General features: G+C 45.2%; 1 protein-coding gene across 3 annotated transcripts in view; it reads right to left on the reverse strand.

The window, feature by feature from the left end:
• CPA6 (carboxypeptidase A6) overlaps positions 1 to 26923 on the reverse strand; it is a 186391-nt gene that overhangs the window by 63343 nt on the left and 96125 nt on the right. Inside the window, exon 1 of one of the 3 annotated variants that reach the window (XM_083186229.1) lies at positions 17283 to 17365. The exons of the other annotated variants lie outside the window; for them this stretch is intronic. The gene's annotated coding sequence lies outside the window, so the exon portion shown is untranslated. Of the gene's footprint in view, positions 1 to 17282; positions 17366 to 26923 lie in introns of those variants that run through there. 3 annotated transcript variants of the gene reach the window in all.

The raw sequence follows: 26923 nt of genomic DNA on the forward strand, positions 1-26923 counted from the left end.
CACTGTGTAATGTGAATATAGGTCACTACGTGCGAATATTCATCACTGTGCTGTGTAATGTGACTATAGGTCACTACGTGCAAATATTCATCACTGTGCTGTGTAATGTGACTATAGGTCACTACGTGCGAATATTCGTCACTGTGCTGTGTAATGTGAATATGGGTCACTACGTGCGAATATTCATCACTGTGCTGTGTAATGTGACTATAGGTCACTACGTGCGAATATTCATCACTGTGCTGTGTAATGTGAATATGGGTCACTACGTGTGAATATTGGTCACTGCACTCTGTATAATGTGAATATGGGTCACTGCGCACTGTATAATGTGAATATCTGTCACTACGCGCTGTGTAATGTGACTGTAGGTCACTGCGTGCTGTGTAATGAGAATATGGGTCACTATGTGCTGTGTCATGTGAATATGGGTCACTGCACGCTGTATAATGTGAATATCGGTCACTAAGTGCTGTGTAATGCGACTGTGGGTCACTGCGTGCTGTGTAATGTGAATATGGGTCACTGCGTACTGTGTAAAGTGACTATAGGTCACTACGTGCGAATATTTGTCACTGTGCTGTGTAATGTAACTATGGGTCACTACGCACTGTGTAATGTGATTATGGGTCACTGCCAATGTTCCCTCTAATTTTACGAAGGCTTTGTGCAGAAAAAGATATTGGCTGTGCAACTTTGGAAGGAAATGTACATTTTTGTGCGTCACATAACGTATACAGGCCTAGGTTTCGAGTTCTGTTGAGTTAATAAAGCAATTTGAATGTTTACAGACTTCACACACCACACATATAGACTATAGCAGTGATTTTCAACCTTATTAAACTCGTGGCACACTAAAACAAGATTTTAACCTTTGTGCGCTCAGTTGTAATGTCTGTGCGCGGGCTCGGCGAGTTGTGTGCGCGCGCACACGCGCACAGCTTAGAGGGAACACTGCCTAGAACCGAACCCTGTGGAACTCCACTTAGTACTGGTATCATTTTTGAAACTGCACTGTTCACAACCACTCTTTGTTCTCTATTACACAGCCAGTTCCCTACCCATCTGCAGATATTTGCCCCTAATCCCAGGTCCTCCATTTTATTTATCAACCTCTTATCTGGTACAGTGTCGAAGGCTTTAGCAAAATCTAGGAAAATCACATCTACAGCATTTTCATTATCAAGGTTTTTGCTAACCTCTTCATAGAAACCAAGTAGATTAGTTTGGCATGAACGATTTTTCACGAACCCATGCTGGTTATAACTGAGTAAACCATAAAGGTCTAAATATTCCTGGATCCCATCTCTTAATAATCCTTCAAATACTGTAGTTTACCCACTATTGATGTTAAACTAACAGGTCTGTAATTAGCGGGATACTCCTTTTTTTCCTTTTTTGAATAATGGCACTACCTCTGCTTTTCTCCAGTCTTTTGGTACGTTTCCTGATGATAGTGAATTATCAAAGATAAAATGTAGAGGGGAAGCTAATTCCTCCCTTAATTCCATTAGTACCCTAGGATGAATCCCATCTGGCCCAGGTGATTTATTTGTTTTGATTTTGCTGAGCTTCAATATTGTTTCCTTGGTCGAGAAATCAATATTGAGGTCCGGATTGTTCATCCCATTTGTGGTATGTGTGCGTTCCACAGTCTGCTCTCCTTAGTAAACACTGATGAGAACTCATTTAATAGTTCTGCTTTTCTCTTATCCTCGGTAAAACTTTTTCCAGTGATATCGGTTAGTGGGCCTATGTTGTCCTTAATTATACATTTACTATTTATGTACTTGAAAAACTTCTTGGGGTTAGTTGTGCTTTCAGTGGCTACGCGCTCTTTATAATTCCTTTTAGCTACTTTGATTGCACCTTTGCAAATGTTGTTTGATTCTTTGTATTTGGTGAAGCCTCATTTAAGTTATTTTTTATAGAATTTTTATTGTTGATTGCTGACCTAACTTTTTTGTCCAACCATGGTGGCTTTTTTTTAAATTGAATTTACCCTTATTTACTTTAGGAATGTATTTAATAGTTAATGATTTGAGTACATTTTTTAGAGTATTCCACATTTCCTCAGCATTTTTCCCCCAAAAAAACATTTCCCACACAATTCTTTTTGGGCTTCTCTGAATAATTTGAACTTAGCTTTTCTGAACTTTAGTATTTTTGCCGATCCTTTACGATGTAATTTCCAGTGAAACCATATTGTGGTCACTGTTCCCTAGATGTTCAATTACTTTTGTGATTAAAACTAGATCTATGTTATTTGTTAATACCATATGGAAAATCTGCAGTTTTTTTGGTGTGTCTGAAAAAATGAAGGTACTGTATGTCTTGGCTGTTTTGAGGAGTGGTCAGCAATGACCACTTCCAGCCTCTCTCAGGTGCAGACTAGTGGAAGCCTCAGTCTTAACCCCATTTGCACAGACAGTAAAATCCTTTTGATAGTCCGTGAATTGTGTATAGATCTGTGAGTGGATGCCAGTTAGCAATCCATTTGCAATTCTCTTGCAATTTAGTAAAGGGCGGTTACTCTTTCTGTCTGGGTGGTGGCTTACTCCTCGCAGTCCACTGAGAATTTTAACATTAGCAATCAACTCTGAATCAGGCCCAAAGTGAGGAAGGGTGTCATTTTTTGAATTTAGGAAAATCAACTAGTAAGAAGCTCAGTGATTCAATGAGAACATTGTTTTATCCTTTGGGTAGCATTACTCATCATTGCTTTGTGAACTTTCCATATGGGGAGGAGGGTGTTCAATCTCGGCCAATCTTTCCGCTCAGCAGATATATATATCGTCTATTAGTATTCAATCACAAAACAGAATTCAATCCTGGAAAAGGCCAGGACTCTCCTATGCAGATCCATCTTTTTTAAAAGTTGAATCTGCATGGTCAAAAACACACGCCGGATCGACGAATCCGCAGCCATTTTTCACTATAAGCGGCTGTTTTCGCTGATGCGAGGACTGTCAGAATCTTTTCCGAAAACAGATGATATTTCTGCCTGGCATAAATATCGTCCGAGATTGAATACCACCATAGTGGCAAATGGAACTTCTGGGGTGCCATTTAAATATTCCTCCATCTGTGTTTAGAGGATTTAATAAAATTGTTGTAATTGTTGTATCCAAGTGTTATAGATAGATGCAGGCAGCCGTATGCTATATTTGATAAACATGGGATAAGGCTGTCTGATTGCTTTCCTGCACATCATCAGGTTTACTTTTGATGTGCTAAACTCTGCTGTGAACATTTCCTGGAAATCTGCCATACCACTGTTTACCTACTCATTGCTAGCATAGTTTTAAAGTATCACTGTTTCCAACCCCATGTGTATATCTGATTCCCCCATTTCCCATGGTGACCGTATAAAGTCTTGTTTTGGGGTCCACAATTTCTCATTATACCACTGTTGATAATGAATCACGACTCTTGGTAAGTCACTTTCAAAGTCACTTTCTCTCCTTACACTTCAATGTCCATATTTACCGCAGGTGTCCAGTCTTCCTCACATTTATTTTAAACATGTAATTAAAACACTTAAGAAAACTAAATAGCTTTTTAAGTGGATACTTAATTACTTTAAGTAATTAATCAGTATAAATTCCAGTTACTGAACACATTCAAAGTTTTGTTTTGTTCTTACCAGTAGTTATTTCCTTGGTTGTGTCTGACCCCTGATTGCATAGCAAATGATTAATGCAGGTGTTAGCCAAGTGTTGACTATGCTGACTAGTTAAGGCAACTCAGTATCAATTTTTCAGATGTCAGCTCATGTGTGGCCCATGTGGGGACATCAAACTGAGCTGATTTGGGCCAATTTCACAACCCGATTTGTCTGAATCAGCCCAAATCAGCCCAAATCTACTCAGACCCTTAAGGGTCTGCACATGCACAAATATGCGAATGTGCAAACCCCCTTTGCAAACACCTTTGGAGGGTATCACATCGATCACACTGTCAGTGGCGGCAGGGCCGGATTAACAATGGGCCTGATGGAGCTACAGCTCCAGGCCCACTCTATAGGCTAATTTTGTAGATAAGGACTGGGGCTTTCCAACGAGCCCTGCCCCGTGTCGCTAGAACCCTGGGAACCAGAGATACTGCTGGGCAAACCTGGAATGTTTTCCCCATAGGATAACATGGGACCCGCTAATTCCGACCCCCACCCGGTTCCCCCCCTGGCATCACAGCTTTGATCTCATTCGAACCCAAATTGCTGGGCCTTCAGTCTGATAACCTGATGGTTCATATGGGTCAATTGGTTCCAGAGATATTGCGGGTACACCGATTGTTTTATTTCTGAAATGTAATTTCATGGCTAGTCATGTTCTTTGAGGGCAGATTTCTCTGGACCCAAATGGCCCAGTTTTATGGGACCAAAATCGTTCGAAGCCCACTAAAAACCTCTTCAATATGATACTGGCAACATGTAAATGGGTCAGTTGGTCCGAAGATATAGCTAGTTAAACGATATAGCCGATTAAAGGGGGGGGGTCACACCAGAAAATGCAGGGTCTAGGCTGGTGTAAAAGGGGCCAGCCCGAGAATGTCCCTGCATGATCCTGGGACCATATTCTTGGGTAAGTCCCTGCATTTTCTTGTGTGAAAGGGGTATTATTTCAAATTGCCAGGACCTGCAGTGCTCTGAATACAGCTGGGCAGCCCACGCTCTCTGCCCGGCTGTCAATGGCTGTCACTTCTGCCTGGCGGCGGCTGTCCCCCAGTTATCGGGAGCATGTATTCCCCTTGGCAATGAGCATGTAATACCACATGGTAATGAGCATGGAACTCCTGGCAATGAGCATGGAACCCCTGGCAATGAGCATGTAGGTAAGCAGCACTTATGTAGCATAATTTTTAATAGGCATTATGGTGTTTGGCATAATACATAATGGATATTATGGTGTGTGTGGCTTAACACGCAATGGGCATTATGGTGTAAATTTTTAATGCATGCCTTTGGCATGCAATGTCCCTGTTTGTGAAGCATATTGTGAATTTTGGCTCAAACCGTTTGGTATAGTGTGTACTTTGGCTCAATCCATGTGGCAAAATGTGAATTTTGCCTTAATCTGTGTGGCATAACATGAATTTTGACTAAATCTGTGTGACATAGTGTGAATTTTGGCTCATTCCATGTGGCATAATGTGTGAGGCAAGTACAGTATAAGGGGGTTACTACTGTGTTGCATGATTTGTATAAGGGGTATATGGTGTGGTATATAAAAGGTGTTAAAATGTTGTCTACCAAGTTTTGGCTTTCACTATTTGTTTATGACTGGAATGCTGCCTCACCCCGCAAGTATTTTAGGACATCGGCGTCCTGCGGGTGCACCTTGTTAAGCCCAGCAATATATCTCATACCCAAGAATGGGTTCAGAGTGCGCTAAACCTTAATAACAAAATACGTTCAAAATAGTATTTAATAAAAAAATGTCCTCAGGGCTTAACAATGTGCATATAGGTTTTTTAGTGCAGATCAATGATTCTGATAAACAAAATAAAAGATCCTCTTATCGAGTGAAAAAAACGAAAAGTCAAGCAATGTAGTTGGTCCAACACATTTCGCCATGTTGTTGTCTTCATCAGGGGCAAAAGGGTACATCAGTTGTATAGAATGACCACACAATATTCTTATATGGAATGGGATTCCACAGAAGGATATGCTAGTCCTACACACAATAGTCCTTTGGATAATATTGGTAAGTGGGACTGGTAACAGTTTGAGAGATGTCCACCTTCAGTAGATCTTCAAAGTTTAAAGGGGATTATATCATTCAGATTGGTGAAGCTGGGCGCTAAGAGGTTTGTAAAAAATTAGCAATAATATAGTGGTCCAGTGAGGAAGGTATGCACAGTTCAACTCCTAAGGCAGCATTCTTAGCGCCCTGGCCATGCCCCCCACATTATTAGGTGCTGGCCTCAACCCCTATTATTGCGCATAATGGGCCCTTGATAATTTTAGCTCCATGCCCATTTAGACCTTAATCTGGCACTGAGTGGCGGGCAGGGGGCGGCAGCAGGTAACACCCAGCGTTTTATGGCCGTGCCCATAAAAAAGCTGGGCGGGACGCCTGCTCGTCATGCGACATCAGCACCCAACCCAAATTTGGAGATCAGCGGCCATCTGAAAAGTAATTGTGGAATGATTTCTTCTCCATTCAGCCGCGCGCGAGGGGATGTGTAAGCGTACAAATCCCCTCGCATGCAAATGTGGGGATTCGTGTGGCGAGGGAGGACGGATGTATGGTCAGGCGGGTGGCGTTTACTTGTTCGCTAGGCTGTGAGCATAAGCAGCCTAGCAAACTGGTCTGAACCAGGCCCTCGGTTTCCTCATCTCAAAATATTAGAGCATTGTGACAAACCAGTTTTATATGGTGCAACTGTATATCAGCTCCAATGTTTGTATATACATTGTAGTACAACGCTGACTACCACAGGTCACCAAACCCTTTCATCTACATGTTACGAGTTCACTGAATGTAACACTAACCAAGCAGACCCATATTGTGCTGCAATCACATGGCTCCTACATCTGCTAGCTTCTTGTAAATGAGTAGCTGTAGAGGTCATGAATCAAATAAAATAATATTAGCCATTATGAAAACTCGGAACAATGAAATAATATAAGCTGACATTTCCAGAGTATTAATAATGATTTAGCTTTCAGACGGAAGAGTAGAAATACAAAAATAGCGAGCGCATTAGCTTACAGCAGCTTAGGCAGAATACAATAGAAGCTACAGATTTAATACAATGAATGTATAGCGGCCCCTTTGTCCTGATAATAGCCAAATATCTTTCCCTTGTACTAAGGGATCCGTTTATTTTCCATGTTCTGTAGATTTAAACATTTGCAGTTTACATTGAAATTTCACTTGTAGCATAAAATACATTGTGGCGAAGCACACACCCGACATATGCGAAAGTCGATTACAAATGGCTATTTACAAGCATTATGATGCTGCTGCACGATTTTACGGCAAAATAAAATTTGGAAGAAGTGCATGAAAAAGTGCGAATATCATCCTAGACCCTCAAAAATAGATACACTGACTGCAGTATTAAAGGAGGGACAAATAGAAAGCTGTAAGGTGCAATAGAGAAAAAAGCATTGGAGGTTCTTAACCTAGAGTTGCCTACTCTTCAAATCTACTCACTGGGAGAAGTCTGGAGGGGAAATGCTGCTTGACACTTTAGGGTAGGCATGTCCAAACTATGGCCCTCCAGCTGTTGTATAGAAACTACAAGTCCCATCATGCCTTGCCACAGTTTTGCTATTAGGGAATGCTAAAACTATGGCAATGCATGCTGGGATGTGTAGTTTCACAACAGCTGGAGGGCCACATTTTTGACATGCCTGCTTTAGGTACTGGTGCTCCAACAGAGGGGCAAATGCAAAAAAGCCCCTTTTGAGGTCGCTGTGCTCTCCATAGGTTCTATTCTTCCTCTATGGGGGTCATGAACCCCCATGAGGGAAATTAGCCATTTTTAGTTGGGATTTCGATGTCAGTCAGAATCTCCACTATTGGGCTGTCATCCGGCACCCATTCCAAGCTAGTGGGGGAGGCTGCCCCTTTGCTGCAACTTCAACAACATATAGAGGGGGAAAGCCAGTCAGCACATATATATATATACATTCAGGTGATGTTGTATGCAACAAATGTATTGGCTGCCTTAGGCAGGGATAAGCCGCCGCCACTGTGTGTATCCCTGACTCACCAGCTGCCGAAACACGGAACTCTGGGAGACAACACTCTGGTTGTCTGTCATCTTCTATAAGCCTGCCTCTGATTCCTGGGAGCCAAAGGGATAGAACATGATAGACAAGCAAAGTGCTATATCCCATGAGTCACAGCCAGCAGGTCAGTGATAAACAGTGGCTGATGCTGGTCCCTGGGTAAGGCAGCCAGTACATACAATGATGGATTTCTCACTAGGCAAATAAGGGGGCGGGCAGTTGAGAGTCTATTCAGCATCGCAGAGGGAAAAACAGGGCATGGCCAAATGGCAGCTCATTAACATATGCCACATCCTCATTCGCATATGCCACACCCCCTTTTTGGGTGTGCACATATTTCCCTGCTGATGAAGTTGGGAGGTATGTGTTGGTGGTGGTGGTGGTGGGGGGGGGGGGGTTCCATGGATGGCTGAGACCCTTAATCAGGCCCTGGGTAGGTACCTCAGGCAGTGGGGTCCACCCTATTCTCTGCACTGGGCCATTCATCGGACATTGCTCAAAATGGTCTGTGGCGGGCCCGGGGGATATCTCATTACTGGTCAGAAGTGGGATTCTTTGTCCTCAAGGGCCCCGGTGCAATGCACCTGCTGCACCAATGGTAGTTCCACCTCTGTGGAGTCTGCAGTAAACACTTATTTATGAAGATTCAGTAACTGTAAAGCAAATATTTGCCATAATCACTGATGTGTATAAATGTTTCAGGGAATGGAGCACTGCGGTTGTGGCAGGATAGATAGATCTTATTAGGTTACAGAATACATAATGTTATTGGAACTGTGTCATCCAGCAGTAATCCACTGCCCTGCATAAAGGATATGATTGCGACAGGCAGAGGCAGCAAGGACGGAGCACTGACAGTAAGCAGAACACACACTGCTCAGCTGGTACAGAGGAATCAGAGCACAGAGCACTAACCAGAGCAATCCGTCTGTAGAACGTGTGGAGCATGTTTTATGGTGGCCACACATGTACAGATCAGGAACCTCAGGATAATTACCAAACCACTGATTGATCCAAGCCAGCCACACATGTGGTGAAACAACCAAACAGATAGTGTCGCTAATGGAAACCACAAAATATAACACCACGTGCTGCTGGAGATATAAATACTAAATGAAAAAGGAATCAAATAAAATGTACCACGCCAAAATGCACGGTGTGTATGAGGCTTAAAAGTGGAAGAACAAAGCTGTCCAGTATCTGTTCACTAAATGGGTAGTCGGTATTTTGTACCCCTTTCACTGTAACATGGTTTGTAAGGGCATTCTTACTCGGTTACGGTATATTAGATCTACCATGTCTTGGTTGACAGGGTCAAAAGGTTAACAGTCAAAAGTTTGACAGTCATAAGGTCTGTATGAGTTTTTCATGGTTTTTGGGCGTCTATGTCGACATAGGTAGGTGTTGACACCGTCTAAATAAAACCTGCACTGCCATTATCGGCTGTCATGGCTAGACCATACTTGCCTACCCTCCTGGAATGGCAGGTTGGCTCACAAAAATTGGGAGGCCCTCGCAGCCCCTCAGAAAGTTGGGCAAGCTTCCCGCATCTCTTGTGCCTCCACTGGTCAAATACGGGCAATCCATGGCTATTTGGTGTATGGTTAAAAAGGCCCCTCCTTGCAATTGCCTGTGATGGAAGCAGGGCTTAAGGATGTTTGTCTCCATTCCCTACCCCTCAAAGTGTTGATGAGCTCTCCTCTCCAGGCTTCTCCCCAGGTCAGCCCATGAGTGACTGGGGCAGCCCATCACAGTCTGCATGACACGCCCCCACAGAGAAACCCCCATAATGCCTGATCATTCTGCTCGTGCATTCCAAGTGTTGCTCCGATTGGGCGTGTACAGCCCACATTACTGTTCTGTTGTTTCGTCATTTTAATGGGCTTCTAACTAGTATGCGATAAAGTACTTATTTATTTACAGTTTCTTATATAGCATCTTCCGTTCCATGTATACAATTGGAAACAACGGTGATAAAACAATCTGGGTAGTAAGTCAGACATGGAGGTAGGAGGGCCCTGCTCGCAACTTTACAGGTATTTCTGTCACAACACTCATGGGTTTGACTTGTCCTGTTAGAACTACAGTATATGAGTTTAAAAATGCTTTCCATCACAATTACATAAGGAAAGACATACTGACCTCTCACTATTTTTCTCATTATTTGTGCAGGTTTGGATCATGCATTTTCTGCACTCAGAGTATTAAACACTGGCAAGTATTAGGGCACCATCTAGTGGCAAAAATATTAACAATTTGTCAATTGATAACCTCAACACGCAGAAAAGTGTAAGTACTGTAGTTGCATGGGTCCACTTAATACCTTATTAAAGATCCTAAAATGTAACCTCTAATATTTTTATTAAAACCTATCCATCATCTAGGTGAAATGTAAAAACAAAATAGATAGTGAAATAAAGAAAATATGTGACTAAAACTCTGGGCCTTATTCTGGTTCATTCGCTCGGGGGTGAATTCGTACAGGGAACAATGGTTTATTCTAGTTCATTCTTTCTGACAAAATCCTTCTTAGATGGACAAAACCATGTGCACTGCAGGGGGGCAGATGTAACATGTGCAGAGAGAATTAGATTTGGGTGAGTTATTTTGTTTCTGTGCAGGGAAAATACTGACTGCATGATTTTACACTTCAATATAGATCTCACTTTGAAGAAAAACCCCACCCAAATCTAATTCTCTCTGCACAAGTTACATCTGCCCCACCCGCAGTGCACATGGTTTTGTCCATCTAAGAAGGATTTTGTCAGAAAGAATGGACTAGAATAACCCCTAATGTTTTGCATATGCGCAGCAGCATTCCTGTGCATGTGTATACGCTTAGTGCGTGCAAATTCGGTGAGAAGTCTGGTCGCTGAGCCGTACACCCCTTTCCATAGCGTCTTGTTATGAAAAGTCTTTCACCCCCTGGGAAAATCTCTAAAATTGGCGAAAATTGCTCAGTGTGTATGCACTGAGCAATTTTCAGTCCAGCGATTTTCCCCATCATTGCTATCCATACATGCTGGGAAAAATCGCCCAGTGTGTATACTGTGAGGCACTTGTTTTCAACTTGTTACACTATCATCAAACTTCGAGCTCACAAAAATAACTTTATTTTGTTTCTGAAAACAGCAAGTTATTGCTATGGTAACCTAAACACCATACACATTGGACTGTTCACTGATTTGTGGACGTAGCGACCAACCAGTCGCACGTCATTTTGTGGAATGTCGACATCCTTTGAGCAGTTTAAGATACAGGAAGATTGACTCTGTCCCATTCTCTATTAGAGGTGGGGATCGTGCAAAAAAAACTACTCCATCTTGAATCCTGCTGGATTCCTAGGCTAGATGTTATAGCACCTAAAGGGCTCAATGAGAATTTTTTCTGTCGGTTTTTAAATGAATTCCCCTTTTGGAATATGCCTAGTTTTTCTAATGTGCTTGTTTATGCATAATTAGTGTTATATTATTCTCCTTTTTGTAATAGCAACGACTATAATGTGAATACTGTCTATATGCGGTTTTTTTTCTAGCACAATATAAACGTCACCATGGTGATAGTATCCAACCATCAGTGCTCTGCTTAGCCGACGTGCTCTGATGACATCACTCCCCCAGTGAAATGGCGGGTGTCCCATCCCGTCCGTGCACACTGATTCCCCTGTATGCGTTTGTCTAAAGGTATGTGATTTCTATTTTGTAACTGTGTATCCTGAAGACAAATGTTGAACATTTGAAATGTTGATATATATCACAGACTGACAGGGCTAGATTCTCTAAGCTTCAAAAGTGATAAAATGGAGAGTGATAAACAGCCAGCCAATCATCTCTTACCTGCCAAGTAACAGACAGTGGGCCAGATTCTCTGCTTCTCTACTTCAAAGCTTCAAAAGTGATAAAATGGAGAGTGATAAACAGCCAGCCAATCAGCTCCTGCCTGTCATGTCACAGACTGTGTTTGAAAAATGTCAGGCAGGAGCTGATTGGCTGGCTGTTCATCATTCTCCATTTTATCACTTTTGAAGCTTAGAGAATCTGGTCCTGTGTTTGAAAAATGTCAGACAGGAGGTGATTGGCTGGCTGTTTATCACTCTCCATTTTATCACTTTTGAAGCTTAGAGAATCTGGCCCTCTGTGTGATTTTTTAAGTCAGTAATGGTCACTGAGTGCTGCACCTCAAGTCTACTGTATGCACCCATTGTGAAGGCACCGGCTGAAAGTTACTATTTGATTTTGGGAGTCCCAAACCCTTGTTCGACACCACAGAGTGTGTACAGCCCCCAGTTATGTACTGAATATATAACTAACGTGCCAAAAGTTCAATGCTACCTGTGACTGAGCGTCTGAGCCACGCCATGCTTTTCCTGCCACATGGCATAAAAGAAGGCTAGGTGTACCGTATGAGGACACATCTGTAGTTTCCATTTAAGTGATGCTACAGTAGTGTATAAATTCCTGGAAAGCAATGTGGTTCACCGTGTCCAGGGAGGTTTAGTGCAGAGGACAGGATTACCGCCATGGAATATTTCCTAAGTGCAAACACTGTTTTCAGAGAAATTGTGTGATCCTAGGTCCTGTCTACTGATATATATGGAACATTTACAAGGCTTATATTCATTTTCCTGATACATTTAATCTTAAACTTTTATAGATTTTAAAAAGTACTCCTAGGGGAATATTCATCATGTTAATTATTGGGGACCATGCGGCCTGTGGATAGGTTTGTGTAAAGGGGCCTACACACGGGGGCATTTTCTAAGCGTTCTCACTAGATCGGCTCCACGTGTAGGGGCCATAGTAATAGTGATGCTCGGCCCCAACATGCGGGATATTAATCTACTTAATCGCCGGTCAGGGCCAGTGTTCTCACTCGAGAACACTGACCAAGACAGATTGCTCAGAAGGGTGTGGTATAACACACCGACAGCCGGGTTTCCGACAGTCATTATAAAACGGGGGGAATGAGCGCTATTAGAGATAGATAAAAAGGTATAGAATAAAGAAATAAAGGATGAAAAACACCTGAAAAAGTAAAATGCGGGTTATTTGTCATGTTTACAGCTCCTTTGAGCTGTTGTAGTATGTCCGTGGTGTGCGCTAATTCTTTCCCTACCTCTAAGTCCCGGAATCTGGAAAAGTGCCCAAAGGCATGAAACGCGTTGAATAGGCTATCCGTGGATCCCCAAGTGTGCCCCCCCCCTCAGGACGGAAGATTGGTCCCAGCACAGCTTTCACATCAGCTGCCGCAGAGAGGGAGAAGTACGGACGACGGGAAAGGAGAAGAAGCGTGCGGCTATTCCATCAGGCACATCGTGTCTACCTCCATACCGTCCTCACCCGGCCCCGGCACGTCCCGGCATCCCAGCACCTGACGGTATAGAGGAGAAGTGCGGCACGACTAGCAAACAGTCACGCACGGAGCTCCTAGTACCAGCGACACCAGACTCCGGGACTTAGAGGTAGGGAAAGAATTAGCGCACACCACGGACATACTACAACAGCTCAAAGGAGCTGTAAACATTACAAATAACCCGCATTTTACTTTTTCAGGTGTTTTTCATCCTTTATTTCTTTATTCTATACCTTTTTATCTATCTCTAATAGCGCTCATTCCCCCCGTTTCATATTTTACTATTTTAAAAAATTGAGCAGCTTTTTACTCCAGGGCAGTGAAACCCACATATTCCGACAGTCATTACTCCGACGTCGGAATCCCAACTGCACAGCGGGGGGAGCGCAGTAAAGCCCCTTGCGGGCTCGATGCGCTCGCCACTATTTTATTCTCCCGCTATGGGGGTCGTGGACCCCAACGAGGGAGAAGTCGGGATTCTGACGTCAGAGTAATGACTGCCGGAATCCCGACTGTCAGGGAGCCGTCCGGCACCCGCTCAGAAGAGGTAAGGTAATTGTATTATGGTCCTTATGCTCCTCACACTTGACTTAATGTTTATATGGCTGTATGATAAGGACTCTACATGAAATAGATAATGATCCCTTAGCAGTGTTTTTCAACCACCACCAGTTCAACTGTTATTTACTGGTCTCTTCTTTTCATGGAAAGGGCCAATGTTTTATTTTTGTTACCTGTGGGGACCATTGTGATTGTTTTTTATATGAGAGCTAATAGGTTTGTTTGTTTTTCCTGTGGGTGCCAATGTGTTTTGCCCTGTGGGGATCTCATGGTGTGCCTTGGCAATTTTACAATCCTTTTTAGCGTGCCGCAAGGTAAAAAGGTTGAAAATCACTGCCATAGCATATAAGTTTTACTTATGAACTGTTACATTAGTGCCTAAAACAGATAAAAATGTCCTATTTCTGCTATTGCCCAGTGTGTTGCGGCATGGGAATGTAGCCGTAATCACCTTACCGGGGGCCAGATGCAGGGGCGGATCCAGGATAAAATGACAGGGGGGGCACCATGATAAAAGAGGGTTTGAGTTGGGGGAGGGCGGTGTCAGTGGTGTACATGCTAAGAGAGCGGCAGAGAGAGGGTGGGAATGGGATTAAAAATAGGCCCTGGTATTTAAAGTACGCAGGCCCACCATGGCGACAAAAGTGAAGGATGTAGTTGTGCGCGCGCCGAAGGCACGCTCCGGAAAAGGGGTGTGGCCACTCAACAGGGGTGTGTCCTTGAGTGTAGTCTACAACACCATAAACAACTTCTACACATTATGCAACAATATACCAGACCCCATTATACTTCCCCCTTACACATGATGCCAAATGGAATGAGCCAAAATTCACATAATTACACACGGATTGAGCCAAAATTCACCGAATGCCACACGGATTGAGCCAGAATTCACATAATGGCACACAGATTAAGCCAAAATTCACAATACGCTTCATAAACAGGGACATTGTCCACCAAAGGCGTGCATTAAACATTTACACCATAATGTCCATTACACATTAAGTTACACGCCATTATGTCCATTATGTATTATGCCAAACACCATAATGCCTATTAAAAATTATGCTACATAAGTGATGCTTATCTACATGCTCATTGCCAAGGGTTCCATGCTCATTGCCAGAGGTTCCATGCTCGTTGCCATGTGGGATTACATGTTCAATGCCAAGGGGGAATACATGCTCACGGTAAATGGGGGACAGCTGCCGCCAGGCAGAAGTGATAGCCACTGACAGTGGCAGAGCCTGGCTGTATTCAGAGCACTGCAGAATACCCCTTTCTCACCAGAAAATGCATTCCCAGGTTGGCCCCTTTTACACCAGCCTAGTCCCTGCATTTTCTGGGGTGAGGGGCATAGGCGTGCGCAGCCCATTTTCTTAGGGGGTGCACCATTGGAGGGGCGTGTTCACCACGCCTACTGGGCGTGTCCATCAAAGCCTACTGGGCGTGTCCATCACTGCCTACTGGGCATCAATGCAAACTAAATAGGTGACTTTTTTATGTATATGGGCTTCAGGATTAATTATTCCCATCACACACACCAGAAACAGGGACAGTGCGCGTCGAAAATTTACACAGTAATGGCCATTACACATAATGCCACACACCCTAATGCCCATTACACATAATGCCACTCACCCTAATGCCCATACACATAATGCCACTCACCATAATGCCCATTACACATAATGCCACACAACATAATGCCTATCACACATAATGCAATACACAGTAATGCCCATTCCACATAATGCCACCCAGCATAATGCCCATTTCACATAATACCACACACCATAATGCCCATCACACATAATGCCACTCACCCTAATGCCCATACACATAATGCCACTCACCATAATGCCCATTACACATAATGCCACACAACATAATGCCTATCACACATAATGCAATACACAGTAATGCCCATTCCACATAATGCCACCCAGCATAATGCCCATTTCACATAATACCACACACCATAATGCCCATCACACATAATGCCACACACAGTAATTGACATTGCACATTATGCCAGGGCTTGACAAATTTTTGTAAAATAGGGATAATAGGGATTACATAGAATACCACATGCCATTATGCCCAACACACGTTATGCCACACACCGTAATGCCCAATACACATTATACCAAACACTGTAATTCCCATTACACATTATGCCACAAACTGTAAGGCCCATTACATATTACGCCTCACACTGTGATGCCCATTACATGTTGCACCTCACACTATGATGCCCATTACACATTACACCTCACACTATGATGCCCCTTACACATTGACTCAGACCACTATGCCCATTACTCCTCACACCGTGATGCCCATTACACATTACGCCTCACACCGTTATGCCCATTGTACATTATGCCAGAATGCCCAGTACACATTATGACACATGCCATAATGCCCATTACATATTATACCACACATTGTAATGGCTATTACATATGATGTCACATAAGTGTCGCTGGGGGACCCACACGCTGTACACCCTTCACCCATTTAATTCTACTCACCTCATCATCGGTCCGGCAGAGCAGCGGTAAAGACCACTGGGAAAATGGCTGCATGGTGACCCATATTCACATTACACAGCATGTAGTGACCCATAATCACATTACACAGTGCGTAGTGACCCATAGTTACATTACACAGCACAGTGACAAATATTCGCACGTAGTGACCTATAGTCACTTTACACAGTACGCAGTGACCCATATTCACATTACACAGCACGCAGTGACCCACAGTCACATTACACAGCGCATAGTGACAGATATTCACATTATACAGTGCGCAGTGACCCATATTCACATTATACAGAGTGCAGTGACCAATATTCGCACGTAGTGACCCATATTCACATTACACAGCACAGTGACGAATATTCGCACGTAGTGACCTTTAGTCACATTACACAGCACAGTGATGAATATTCGCACGTAGTGACCCATATTCACATTACACAGCACAGTGACGAATATTCGCACGTAGTGACCTATAGTCACATTACACAGCACAGTGATGAATATTTGCACGTAGTGACCTATAGTCACATTACACAGCACAGTGATGAATATTCGCACGTAGTGACCTATAGTCACATTACACAGCACAGTGATGAATATTCGCACGTAGTGATCCATAGTCACATTACACAGCACAGTGACGAATATTTGCACGTAGTGACCTATAGTCACATTACACAGTGCATAGTGACTAATGTATGTATTATATGTATACACTAGATGTACCCTGGGTGATATAGACACAGGGAACATATATTCACTGAGCTGCGCAGTGCCTTTTTCAGCCATCAGCCGCACCACTGGACCCCCGGGTGGTTAACAATATAGGCAGAGACAGCACAGTTATCACACAGGGAACAAATACCCGCTGAGCTGTACAGCGCCTAGGCAGCCATCAGCAGCACCAGTACAGTTTTCCCAGTTATTCGTGGGCGGTGTTCCGCTTGCTAGGCAGCAAAAGATTGATGCTTAGTGAGTGATCCTGAATCAGGCCCCCTGTTCCCCTCACTACATTCTCACACACAGCCCACTCCCTCACAATAAATGGCACACTCCTCAATCTCTGCATACATTACCTTCAGGTTTCAGCCAGGAGCAATCCTGTGAGCCTGACACAGAACAGTAGGCTACAGGGCTACTGCAGCTGCACTAGTTCACCCGGGCACAGGAAAAGGAAGGGGCGTGGCCTAATAACGGACCCCCCCGTGGCCACGCCCGCTTTTGAAACCTAGAGTCCTGCTGACTGCTGAAGGAGCCCAGGCCAGCCCAGCGCAGGTACTGCTAGGTGGCCTGCAGCTGCAATACTTCACTACTACTGCAGCTGCACTAGTTCAACCGGGCACAGGAAAAGGCAGGGGCGTGGCCCAATCACGGTTAAAGGGGAGGGGGGGGAGAGGTCCTGCTGACTGCTGAAGGAGCCCAGCCCAGCGCAGGTACTGCTAGGCGGCCGGGGGAGGGGGCACTGCCACTGCCGGTTATTAGGAAGTGCTGATATTGTGCGGAGGTGCCTGTGCACCCCCGGCACCCCCTGTGCGCACGCCTATGGTGAGGGGGAGAGAAAACCACCTCTCCCCCCCCCCCTCCCCTTTAACCAGTTATCTCATTTAACCGGCTATATCTTCGGAAGCAGCTGACCCATTTACATGAGACAAGTATCATATTGAAGAACTTTTGAGTGGGCTTTGAATGATTTTGGTCCAGTAAAACTGAAACGTTTGGTTCCAGAGTAATCTGCCCTCAAATAACATGAACAGCCATGAAATTACATTTCAAAAATAAAAAAATTGGTTTACGCGCAATATCTCTGGAACCAATTGACCGATATGGACCAGCCTGGTAACATTTTGAAGGCCCAGCGATTGGAATTGAATGAGATCAACCACAAGCTTCTGTGATGCCGGGGCCGGAACTGGCAGCCGTCGGAACCGGGTGGGGGTCCGAATTGAAGGGTCCCATATTATCCTATGGGGAAAAAACGTTACAGCTTTGCCAGGCGATATCTCGAGTTCCCGGGGGGCTAGAGACACGGGGCTGGGCTCGTTGGAAAGCCCTGGACCTCAGCTACAAAATGAAATGACAGAGGGGGGCACGTGCCCAGGTGCCCCCTCCCCCTGAATCCGCCACTGGCCAGTGGGTAAGTCCAGGGCTACGCACAGCCTGCACACAGCGGTGAGATCTTTCCACGGTGAGTGAGCTGCAAATGGATCTGCAGCTTTTTGCTGGTCTGCGACATCTTCGCTACCTATTTGCAGGTTTGTGAAGGGCGGAATTACACTGTGGGGGGTGGCGGCTTACTAATCACATGTGCAATCAGGTCTGAATCAGCCCCATGAGGAGCAGGTACAGAAGGGAAAAGTTACTGGTGGAGGGATCTGTGCGCTTCTATCTATGTTGGTGACATTGAAGGGAAAGTAACATTGGCCTTTATTGCTGCCTGAGAGTTGGTATGTTACCCTTGGTGATGGCGCAGCTGTTATGTGAGATATACAGGGATGTGTACACGTGTGTGTGTGTGTTTGTGTCATTTCCTCACATGTAACAGGAACTCATTTATTTAAATCCATCTTTATTTTGTTCATTAGTCACCGGCTCTCAGCAATCTGAGAACTTTTGCAGCCACTTTTATTACATTGCAGTGTGTTCTCCTTTTGAATACTATAATGCAGGGGCAGAAGTCTGGGAGGCAATGGAGTCATCTGCTGCCGGGCTCCTGCTCCCAAGGGGGCACCTCTCCTCCCCTGCTAGTTTAAATTAGTTAATTGAAAGCCATCCATATCCCTTCTGTAGTTGAGTTCTGAAATATATAGGTGTTCTCTCACTCTCTCTCACTCTCTCTCTCTCTCTCTCTCTCTCTCTCTCTCTCTATATATAGAAAGTCTTGAAAAATCGCACTCATTGATGTATAAGAAAATGCAGGGTGCCGGTCAAAAAATAAACAATAGATTCTTGCTAAGTAGCAAAGCTGCAAGCAGCAGAGTCACAGAGTAAGTGGGCTATGCCTTACTACATTAAAGACCAGACTTTCTTGTCAAATTAAAACAGTTTGGAGTACCGCCCACTGGTTGCTTACTAGTGACGCTCGTGAGCAGCTTATATACCAACATAATGAATGACGAAGGGATAGCTGCCACTCGAGAGATGATCACCAACAACTCTAACTACAAGGGTCCCCCAGTTGAGTACCTGCTACAACTGATGTGGTTAATTCTAAAAAAAAAAAATATTTTTTGTTCAATAATGCCTTCTACTTATGAATGCCTTCTACTACAATATGGCCCCAGCCTATGCCAACCTGTACATGCACAGGTATGAACTTGAGCATATTATGAACAATCCTGTATTCTCACCATATATCGCATTATTTATGCGATATATTGACGACTTATTCCTCGTTTGGATGGGAGATCAGGAGACATTGGAGAATTTCGTCAAACACCTCAATAGTTTACCAGGACTAATAAGGTTCACCTGTAACAGCAGTCCTGTATCCATTGACTTTCTGGATGTGACCATCGGTATACAAAATGGACGATTTACCACCAAACTTCTTCGTAAAAGCGCGGATAAAAACACCATGCTATTATCCTCAAGCTTTCACCGCCAACTCCCCAAGAAGGGGCTACCATACTCCCAGCTCCTAAGAGTTGTACGAATAACATCGGAGCAAGATGAGTTAAGTGAGGCTTTGCACACCATGGGCACCAAATTTATTGAATGTGGCTATGAGAAATATGAAGTGACAACCGCTATCCAAAAATGTTTGGAGCTCCGTCGTGAAGATCTGCTGACGCAGGAAAAGAAGAGTGAAAACCAACCTAAAGTTACTTTTTCTAGCACCTTTTCCACTTTCTCACCCATTATACGGGAAGCCACTCAAAAAAATTGGAAGATCATCAGCACAGATCCCATTCTAGGCCCATCATGCCAGGAACCGCCACAATTTTGCTATAAAAGGAGCAAAAATATTAAAGATAGGGTAACGTACTCGGACATCAGCCCTATAAAGAATCCGGGCTCCAGCTGGCTCCAACTTCGGAATGGCGCATTTAGATGCATGAAGTGCGTAAACTGTGCCCATCTGCATACGGGTGAATCATTTATTCATCCTGAAACGCAAGTCCAATATAAAATTAACCATCGTCTTGATTGTGAGAGCAAATACGTCATCTATGCTATACTCTGCCCCTGTAAAAAACTTTACATCTGTAAAACCTATTCGTATGGTTAAAGAAAGAATTGCGCTTTACAGATCGTCAATCAAGAAAGCACTGTTTAAAGTGGACAAAGATACACCTCCAGTAGCAAGACATTTTGCCAGGGAAAAACACCTGATGAAAGACTTTTAAGTTTATCCCACTGGACCACGTACCACCATTACGAAGAGGCGGTGACAGGCATAGACTGTTACTACAAAAAGAGAACCGTTGGATATACAAATTAAAGACCCTCTCTCCACTGGGTTTGAATGAGGAATTCACCATGTCCCCATTTATTTAGGCTTTTTTCTATACCTTTGCCCCCATAGTCTGATTTTTGCAACATCTCCCCATCTCTAGTGGATCAGTCAATTTTTTTCTGACCACATTTTTTCTGTCTTCACTGATTTTTTTCTTATTTTGACATTTTTTGGCCTTTTTTGACCCTTATCTGCATTATAGAGAATTTTGGAGTTATTGGGTGACATTTAATAGGATGAGAGATTCAGAAAGTGAGAGATTTGGTATGAAATCTCCAGGTTTTTTTAAAGCGGCAATCATTTACACTGCAAAATCAAACTGGTTTTGCAGTGTAAATGATTGCCGCTTTAAAAATCTCTCACTTTCTGAATCTCTCATCCTATTAAATATCACCCATTGTCTCTTTTTTATTATTATTTTCATTTTTATATTTTTATTTTTATCTTATTTTTACTATTTTTCACTATTTTTCATTTTTTTTGCATTATTTCTTCAGTATTGTCATGTAACTTTATTTTCTAATTAACACATTTTCTGCAGACCGTTATCTGGTTAGATCTCTCTTAAAGAAATTGCCCCATGTGTATAATACGGCTGACAGGTAATACACGCTGATTACAGCCGCTTCCGCATTGGTGGGCAGCGTCATGCGTCTCACGCCGCGGGTCAGACGTATGGAGCTGTAGTACATGCTCCCGTCTGCTTCCTGGACCCCGACGGACGTGATGACGCGATGCGTGTCACGCTAGATCACGCTGCGTGTCACAGGATTTATACGCCCAGGGAAGCAATCCCTGTGCGCAATAACGGAAGATCCATATATGGACTTCCGCAAAGAGAGTGATAATCGTGAGCGGCTTGCAGGTAATGTTTCATGACTTCTTACAGGTGTGTTTGATCTGTTGTTTAGGGTTGAGCTAGATTGTGCCGCCCTATATATAGCCAGGCTGTGTCATTTACTAGTTGAGTAGTTCAGGATGAAGGTGTTGTGGACACCGAAACGGTATCGTTGACTGTTGTACTTACTATCCCCATTCAAGCAAGGGGAATGTTTTTGTTGGATACTTCTGGCTGATGTTACATTAAAGGAGCCATATATGATTTAATTTGGTGTTGCTGGCCCACTTACTCTGTGACTCTGCTGCTTGCAGCTTTGCTACTTAGCAAGAATCTATTATATATATATATATGAAGGGGCGGATTGGCTCCCAAAACCGTCCCGGGAGCGGGGGGTAGCGGCGATGGTGAGGAGCGCCGGGGGTAGCGGCGATGGGGATGAGCGCCGGGGGGGGGGGGAAGGGGGGGGCTGCCGGCGATAGTGATGCGTGCCGGGGGGGAGGTTTAGGGGAACGGCTCATCTGAGGCGGCTTCCTTCCGGCATCCAGTGTCCCTGTATATGCCACTCCCGCGGGGATCTTGAATCAGGCAGCTGGGAGTCTGGGAGGTGCTGTGTGCGCATGCGCAGCAGCCCTCCAGGGGGCATGTTTGATTTGGGCAAAGTTCTGCGCTCGCTTCCCGCCCAGGGGCGAGTGCTGCCGGACCTTTTTTTAAAAGATTTGGGCCGGCCCACCGGGAAATGGCCTGGTTACCTGGTGGGCCAATCCGCCCCTGTATATATATATATATACAGTATATGTGTGTGTGTGTATATAAAACACATATATTTCAGAACAGACACATATTATATAAGGGTGTGTGTATGTGTGGGGGCACCAATATATATCTTGCCTCCGGGCAACTGTGACGAACTTACACCACTACTATAATGTATATTTTCTGGTGAAATATTGACATGATATAAACAGAATAAGGTTACAGCGCTTTTTGCACCTTGCATCTATAATCTTTATTTTGTCCCTGAATGATTACCTGGATCCGCTGCACGTGGCCAGTGTAAAGCACATTGGGCCTTATTCAGATTGCATCGGTACTGCGCGCATTCGCACGCAGTACCGATGTTGTGCGTCTGCGCATGCGCAGGCGTGTTTCTGCGCATGTGTAGGCGCATGGTGCGTGCACCACGGCGACCTTTCGGGTCGCTAGGTGCACGCACCCATGGCAGCGAGGGGGGGCGGAGATGGGCGGGGAGCGCCGGGCTGCCCCATTACCATATGGGAACGCCCAGCGTTCCATGGGTGTTTCCATGAGAATGCTGGGCGTTCTCATGGTAATGAGGCAGTGACGCGGGTGTGTGGGCCGGGTAGCTGACATCACCGGATGTCAGCTGCCCGCCCATATCACGCCAGCGTGCACGCATATATACGCAACTGAAAAGTCACTTATATATGCGTGCACGCTAAACATCATTCAATGGTCGGTGACCATCGAATGATGTGGGCGGACACCCCAGCAAAGCGAATGGATGTTTATGCAAAACATCCATTCGCTGCTGTGCGGGCGAAGCCGCACTTTGCTGGGGCGGCGCGGGGGGGGGGGGGGGGGGGGGCGTGCGTTCGCCGGGCGGGGTTTGGTGGACTCGCAAGGCTGCGAATCAACCCGAATAACCCCCATAGAGTATGACACACTAGGCTACTTCATGCCTGTGTCTTACTGAGGTCTTCCCTGCATTCTATAAACTCCTGGTGGTCACAGTGGCTGGAAGTGGTTCTACGCAATGTTATATTATGGCAGGAGATCCCATATACCCCCATACACCCCCATATACTGCCATACACCTCTATAAACCACTATAAACCCCCATATTACCCCCATATACCCTCATATTCCGAGCCATACACCCCCAGATCTATACACCGGCCACATTGTCACCTCTTCCCCATACCTGGAGGTGTATCTGGCTGTGGGACCGTGGTCAGTTATACACATTATTCTCCACTTGCTGATAGACCAGTGATGCTGTACATACACCGATGTGTACCATTGGCTGCTGGGGATCCTGTCCTGTCCAACAGATTTGTATTGGATCATTGGATAGGATTGTCTACTCATTGGACAAATACAGGGCCTAATTCAGACCCAATTGCAGGACAAATTTGTGTACTTATGTACTATCTGGGCGCCCGATTTTTTGATTGTATGCCTTAACTTAAGGCATACAATCAACGCGATGCGACGCGATAATCGCATCGCATCGCATGCGACCATGCGATGCGATGCAATGGACCCGATTTTTCCATAGGATTCAATGTTAAAATGGTCTGAGTCCACTTTAACATAGAATTCAATGGGAAAAAAGGGGTCCTGTTCCTTGCCCCACTATCCAAGTGGGCATGGAGTTGGATATAAACCTGTGGCGAGCGTAGCGAGCCACCGAGCCCGAAGCGTGGCGAGCGAAGCGAGCCCCGCAAGGGGACACAGATTTAAAAAAAAGTATTCTGTGTCCGCTCGCCACGCTTCGGGCTCGGTGGCTCGCTACGCTCGCCACAGGTTTATATCCAACTCCATGCCCACTTGGATAGTGGGGCAAGGAACAGGACCCCTTTTTCCCATTGAATTCTATGTTAAAATGGACTCAGACCGTTTTAACATTGAATCCTATGGAAAAATCGGGTCCATCGCATCGCATCCGATTTGGTCGCATGCGATGCGATACGATGTGCCCGATCCGACCCGATTTCTAAATCGGGTGCCCAGATACTACATAAGTACCCAAATTTGTTCTCAAAATGGGCAAAACCATGCTGCACTGCATGTGGGGCAGATGTAATATGTGCAGAGAGAGTTAGATTTGTGCCTCTCTCCCCAGCTCAGTACATAGGGGGTGATTCAGGTTGGTTTGCAAAAGCAAACTCCTTTCATGGACAAATCCATGTACACTGCAGGTGGGGCTGATGAAACATTCCCAGAAAGGTCGATTTGGGTGAGATATTTTGTTTCTGTGCAGAGTAAATACTGGCTGCTTTATTTTTACTCTGCAATTTAGATTTCAGATTGAACACACCCCACCCAAATGTAATTCTCTCTGCACATGTTACATCTGCCCCACCTGCAGTGCATATGGTTTTTCCCATTAGAGAGAGATTCTGCTTTTGTGAGCCAACCTGAATTAGGCCCATAGTACTGAGCAGCGTGTGCTGATCTGGGGAGAGAGGCTGTTGCAGTGGCAGTTGGTTTCCACTCTCCGTGCAGCGGAGGAGGGGGGAGCAGGACTCAGGCCCCTCCAACAGACCCAGACATAGGCAGAAATGACAGCAAAAAGTAATGACTGATCTGAGTGTGACACTGTATGTTATTGAGGAACACTGTAACAGTGGCCGGGGAGATGTGACCATGGTTATCTATTATACAGGGCACAGACCTCTGGGGTGAAATGTTATACCTACAGTAATGTCATACTTGCCTACCCTCCCGGAATGGCCGGGAGGGTCCCACAAATCGGGTCCCGCAAATCTGGTCCCCCTCCCGGCCCCCAGGGAAGGTGGGCAAGTCTCCCGCATTGTAGCAACAGCCCCTGCTCCCCCCTTACCTGCGGTAAAAATGTCCGAATTTTGCGGGTCCGCGGAGAGGGGGTGGGGCTAAAATGACAGGAATCACGGCATTTTGCGTCATTTTAACCCCTTCCCCCATCCACGGACCCGATAATTAATGTGGCTGCCGGTCGTGGGGGGTGGGGCTTGGTGACACCAGCCTCGCCCCACCCCCAAAACGAAGCTTTGTCCAGCCCTGCTTGAACTCCTCTCTCCGAGCTTCTCCCAGGTATGAGTACTGTACAGTAGGGGGATGTTACACCTTGTTACACATGATCTCTTTACATGTTGTATGTAGCAGGATTGTGTTCAGCATTAACAGCGTCTTATGGCATCGCGGTTATCAGTACCAATAACTATAACACTGTGCGGCTGAGTCGGAGCCTTTATGTCACATTGTGCGGCTGTAAAAGGCGTTAATGAAATCAACACAATTGCTGGCTATATAAATTAGCAACACTTGCTGGATGTGTGTCTGTGTAGGAGTGCGCCAGCAGCGCGTGCGCCAGGGTTGTGTCACACACATCACACGCATGCATCACACCTCTCCCACCCACATCCAAGGACACTCCCTCGATCTCGTCTTCTCTCGCTCTTGTTCCCTTACTGACTACACTATCTCAGCTTTTCCTCTTTCTGACCATCACCTCATCTCCTTCTCCCTCCCTGCTTCCCCCTCTCCCACCCCCCCTCCCAAGCGCATTGTCGCACGGCATAACGTCAACACACTTGATCTTGCTGCCTTCTCAAACACGCTGTGTCCTCTTCTCGCCCCAATCGCCCTCATGTCCTGCCCGAACCTCGCTGCCTCCCTCTATAATGACACCCTATCTTCGGCATTGGACTCTGCCTGCCCTCCCTCCTCTATCCCCATTCGATGCTCCAACCCCCAACCGTGGCACTCACCTATCACCCGATTCCTTAAAAAGTGCTTTCGCACTGCTGAGCGCTTCTAGAAGAAATCACGCTCCCTTGCGGATTATCTCCATTTCAAATTCATTCTTTCCTCCTTCAGCTCTGCCCTTGCTCTGGCCAAGGAATACTACTTTAAGTCCCTCATCCTTTCCCAATCATCCAATCCCCGCTTACTCTTCGCCACCTTCAACTCCTTGCTCTCCCCCCCTCCTCCAGCTCTTCCGTCCTCCATCGTAGCCGCTGATTTTTCTACCTACTTTTCAACCAAAATCTCCTCTCTCAGGACTGCCATCACTGCTGCCATGACCTCACCCTCTCCCTCCTCCCCTCCTACATCTCCACTCCCCTCCTTCCAACCCCTGTCCTCATTTTACCCCACCACTGCTGCTGAAGTCCACTCTATCCTTCAATCCGCTTCTCCCTCCACCTGCCCGCTCGATCCTATCCTCTCCAATATTATCCGTCGTCTCAGTCCATCAGTCTGCTCTCACCTGGCTCACCTCTTTAATCTTTCCCTATCCTCTGGGATCTTCCCTTCCTCCTTCAAACACGCTCTTGTCTCCCCAATTCTCAAAAAAACAAATCTGGACCCCAACTCTCCATCCAACTACAGGCCCATCTCCCTCCTCCCTTTTGCCTCCAAACTCCTAGAATGTCTGACCTATAATCGTCTCCTAAGCCACCTTACTGCTAACTCCATTCTAGACCCCCTCCAATCCGGGTTCCGCCCTTTACATTCCACTGAAACTGCCCTGACCAAAGTCACTAACGATCTACTATCGGCTAAATCCAAAGGCCTCTTCTCTATCCTCATCCAGCTTGATCAGTCGGCTGCCTTTGACACTGTTGACCACCCTCTCCTGATCAACACCCTCCGCTCCTTTGGCATCACTGGCACGGTCTTCTCCTGGTTCACCT

Source organism: Crinia signifera, chromosome 5, assembly GCF_055691185.1.
Source record: "Crinia signifera chromosome 5, ASM5569118v1, whole genome shotgun sequence".
Classification (NCBI taxonomy): domain Eukaryota; kingdom Metazoa; phylum Chordata; class Amphibia; order Anura; family Myobatrachidae; genus Crinia; species Crinia signifera.